Raw genomic sequence first — 4,787 nt, forward strand, 5'->3', positions numbered from 1 at the left:
CAGTGATTCATTGGCCAGGTTTTAACCATATACCCAACCCTGGAATTCAATCCATCCAAAACTACTTGGATTGAGAATAGGGAAAATCAAGGCTAATTTCTTTTTAAGATGAAACCAAGGTGCTATCATCAGAAGAAAGGACAGATGCTGGGCAGGCAAAAAATAAAAAGCAAAAAGAGATGTACACTGAAGTTTATTACAGTCCATTTAATCTAGATTTCTAGAGGTTCAAGACCAAAGATATTTTTGAACAATCATTTTGCTGTTGAGTCTTTCCTGTTAGTAACACTCCTAACAATTTTCTATATACAGGAAGATAAACTTGGCCCTAAAACATACAATATACCTCTGACATTAGGCCTCCTTAAATAGAACATATTTCTATCTCCTGATTACAGCATGTTTCTATCATCACCCTTATAATAATTTTCACACTTTTTCTCTCACTTGAAGTAAAATTTTCAGTGTGAAATTTCTCTTCTGCCTTCAATGTCATTATGTTAGCAGTTTTTCAGTGTTTGTAAGTCTTTCTGGAATACGATTTTCTCCTAAAACAGGAAATATGAGAGCCAAAAATAATCTTTCCTTTTAGCCTAGTAGCTCTCCAGTGAGTGCTGCTGGAAGCTTTAATAAAAGGCCAGATTAGCAGCCAGGGCACTCTGAACTGGTACTGCACAGAAGCATCTGCTAAGTTCCTCTGGGTGTCCATCTCCCAGGCAGATGTCTGCTCCCTTGGAGGAGACTGTTTCCACAAGGACTAGGACTGGTTATACCCTTGGCATCAAATAACATCTTCTCAGATGCTGGCAAGATGCACAGAGTCCAGTCCTACTCTGTTCTGTGGCCAACATGCTTACACAGCGAGAATCGGCTATGCACGCTCCCACTCATCCTGCCCTCCCACCTCCATAAATCCTACCATGGTGTAGGGGCCAGGGAACAGATCTGTTCTCTATTCAAAGGCCATGGAGCCAAGAACTCCCAAAGTTTTTGCGTCAGAATCACCATTCTCTAACTCTACTGGGCAGTCTTCCTTGACCCCATCTGGCAAGGGGCCACAGCATCACTTGGCGTCATTCACCTCCCTGTGGTTCTGGGGGAAGAACACAGCACTTGGAATAGGAAAACTGGGACTTGAAACTTGATCCTGCCACTTACCTGCAGAGGGATCCTTCTTATTCACCTCTGCAGGTCCCGTCTCTCCCTTTTCTGACCACAGTCCCTGTTGCCTTTTAGAGCTCCTCTCTTACCCCACCACAGGGCTTGTGGTCCAGGCAGGTCTTTCTCTGAGCCTAAGTTAATCAGCACATCTGCATCCTTTTGGCCATAGCCACCGGTTCAGGGACGAGCCCTGGTCTAAAACAGTTGGGCATAAGCAAGTCAGAACAGTTTGCAGGAGTTACTCAAAGAAGCATGCTCTTTCCTGCTGGGCTTAAAGCTGACTTGATGTTGAGAATCGACTTGCCACATTTTCCTAGGACTTTCTTGGCTTTACAATGGAAAATATACAGGTAACCCCACCATCCTAAACAAACCAGAGTGATTATTCACCTTAGTTGTGAGCACTGGATGAGAAGGCTGGAACTGTTGCAACCATTTTGTTACCACGTGAAACCTAACAATGAAACCAGCACAAAGAAAAAGGAGCTGACAGATGGAAAGAATTCAGTTCATGGTCACATCTGCCAACCCCTGAATCTGTCTATGCCTGTAGTGAAAAGCCTTTGGAGCTTTACATTATAAGAGCCAATACAGTCTCTTTTTGCTTAAACTATCTTAACTTGGATTTCCTATCACCTGTAACAGAAAGATTGCTCACTAACATATCAGTTATATATTATATGAGTTGCTCAACTTCTCTGAGCCTCAATTAGTTCAACTGTAAAACTGGAAAGATATTTCCTGAAGATTCAAGGAGGAAATAATATCAAGTTTCTGTCTCAATGATTAACATAAATCTTGTTTCCTTACCCTTTACAAGCTCGAACACTCAAACTCTAAAGAGTGAAGGCTGTAAAGGAAACAGAGATGCAATTGTTCCAATAGCTAATTATATGGATGAGGAAACTGAGACACAGATGAAAACTAACTTAACTAAAACTCTTCAGTTCAGTTCAGTTCAGTTCAGTCGCTCAGTCGTGTCCGACTCTTTGCAACCCCATGAATCGCAGCACGCCAGGCCTCCCTGTCCATCACCAACTCCCAGAGTTTACTCAAACTCATGTCCATCGAGTCAGTGATACCATCCAGCCATCTCATCCTTTGTCGTCTCCTTCTCTTCCTGACCCCAATCCCTCCCAGCATCAGGGTCTTTTCCAATGAGTCAGCTCTTCGCATGAGGCGACCAAAGTATTGGAGTTTCAGCTTCAGCATCAGTCCTTCCAATGAACACCCAGGGCTGATCTCCTTTAGAATGGACTGGTTGGATCTCCTTGCAGTCCAAGGGACTCTCAAGAGTTTTCTCTAACACCACAGTTCAAAAGCATCAATTTTTTGGTGCTCAGGTTTCTTCACAGTCCAACTCTCACATCCATACATGACCACTAGGAAAACCATAGCCTTGATTAGACGGACCTTTGTTGACAAAGTAATGTCTCTGCTTTTTTTAATATGCTATCTAGGTTGGTCAAAACTTTCCTTCCAAGGAGTAAGCATCTTTTAATTTCATGGCTGCAGTCACCATCTTCAGTGATTTTGGAGCCCAAAAAATAAAGTCTGACACTGTTTCCACTGTTTCCCCATCCATTTCCCATGAAGTGATGGGACCAGATGCCTTGATCTTAATTTTCTGAATGTTGAGCTTTAAGCCAACTTTTTCATTCTTCTCTTTCACTTTCATCAAGAGGCTTTTTTGTTCCTCTTCACTTTTTGCCATAAGGGTGGTGTCATCTGCATATCTGAGGTTATTGATATTTCTCCCGGCAGTCTTAATTCCAGCTTGTGCTTCCTCCAGCCCAGTGTTTCTTATGATATACTCTGCATATAAGTTAAATAAGCAGGGTGACAATATACAGTCTTGATGTACTCCTTTCCCTATTTGGAACCAGTCTGTTGTTCCATGTCCAGTTCTAACTATTGCTTCCTGACCTGCATACAGGTTTCTCAAGAGGCGGGTCAGGTGGTCTGGTATTCCCATCTTTTTCAGAATTTTCCACAGTTTATTGTGATCCACACAGTCAAAGGCTTTGGCATAGTCAATAAAGCAAAAATAGATGTTTTTCTGGAACTTTCTTGCTTTTTCAATGATCCAGCGGATGTTGCTGTCTAGTTCCTCTACCTTTTCTAAAACCAGTTTGAACATCTGGAAGTTCACTGTTGATGTATTGCTGAAGCCTGGCTTGGAGAATTTTGAGCATTACTTTACTAGCGTGTGAGATGAGTGCAATTGTGCAGTAGTTTGAGCATTCTTTGGCATTGCCTTTCTTTGGGATTGGAATGAATACTGACCTTTTCCAGTCCTGTGGCCACTGCTGAGTTGACCCTTCAGCAGTGGCAAAGTCAGAATTAGAACCAAGCTCTCTGAGTTCTGCCTCGTGCTATTTTTATCACATCATGAATATGAAATCTCCTTTTCTCTTCTGAGAGGCTCAGTTTGCTAATGCAAAGAGGGGAACAAGTCTTTCACAGCCCAAGGAGACTCCACCCAAACTTTGGCATGTCAGGGGCAGTGCCAGGAGCCAGCCCAGAACAAGGGCTCACCTGACCAGTCTTCCTAACTAGACATCAGTTCAGTGTCTTCATAGGTCATTGGCAATGTGACTCTTCTCCTGCTCCAGAGCACCTGCACGAACCAGGAGAAGCTGTCGTCTGAAGTGAAAATTTGCATGCAAGCCTGGGGGGGCCCTTCCTTCTGCCATTCACTTAATGATAAAATGTATCAACAAGAAACTGGTCATTGCAAGACTCAGCAGCTACCTTTAGACTTCATTTTATTCTTAGGAAGGTGAAATTCATTCTCAAAATGAAGCTCCCAGCTGCATTTGTAAATGCTTCTCCCAAAGCAACTGATCTGTTCTCTGACCCCTATACCATGGTAGGAGGACAGAAATGGAGAAGAAAGACTGTAATAACTGCCTACCACCTGGATCTGGGGTGGGGGTGGAGAGAGGGCAGGGAAGCCTGGCACCTTGCTGTCATCTGAGGTCGCTGCTCAGCGCTCAGCTGGTCTGCCCTCTCCTGCAGTTTAGATGCATGGCCGGAGGTCCACCGCATTATGGAGAGGTGGAACTTGGCTGTCTACTGTAAGGGTGATTTATTTGCCCTGTCCACAGCCTCCTCTCTTACAGCCTAGCTGTCTTTACTCTAAGCTGACTTGAGATCGTAAAAGGAATATTCTCCTCGGCTGTCACATGTTTGGGAGGGAGACTGGGACAGAGTGGCCAAGCGATTCCCCCAAGACTGCTGGGCTTGAGTCCAGCTGCTTCAGAAAAAATGTCGTAGAGGAATGTACAGTACTGAACTAAGGAATTTTCCTCTCCATAGACTAGCAGTATAACCCCTGTGCATCGAAATGCATCTGCCAGGCTCTTGAGGAGAGGTAACACTTCTAGTTTGCTCTTAAAGTATCACAAGACTATGCATTAGGCACATAAATAGAGTAAGTGTGAGTTTCATGTGTGTAGTGCTTACAGGTCCATTTCATCCCATTTCTCAACCCTATATGTTCTGGAATGGTTGACAAATAGACAAGAGTCAGATCATAATCTAAGCATCAGTTTTGTCCCTAGTTGTTCAATTGCTCAGTTGTATCCAACTCTTTGTGACCCCACAGACTGCAGCACATCAGG

Source organism: Dama dama, chromosome 8 (genome assembly GCF_033118175.1).
Source record: "Dama dama isolate Ldn47 chromosome 8, ASM3311817v1, whole genome shotgun sequence".
In the NCBI taxonomy this organism is placed as follows: Eukaryota; Metazoa; Chordata; class Mammalia; order Artiodactyla; family Cervidae; genus Dama; species Dama dama.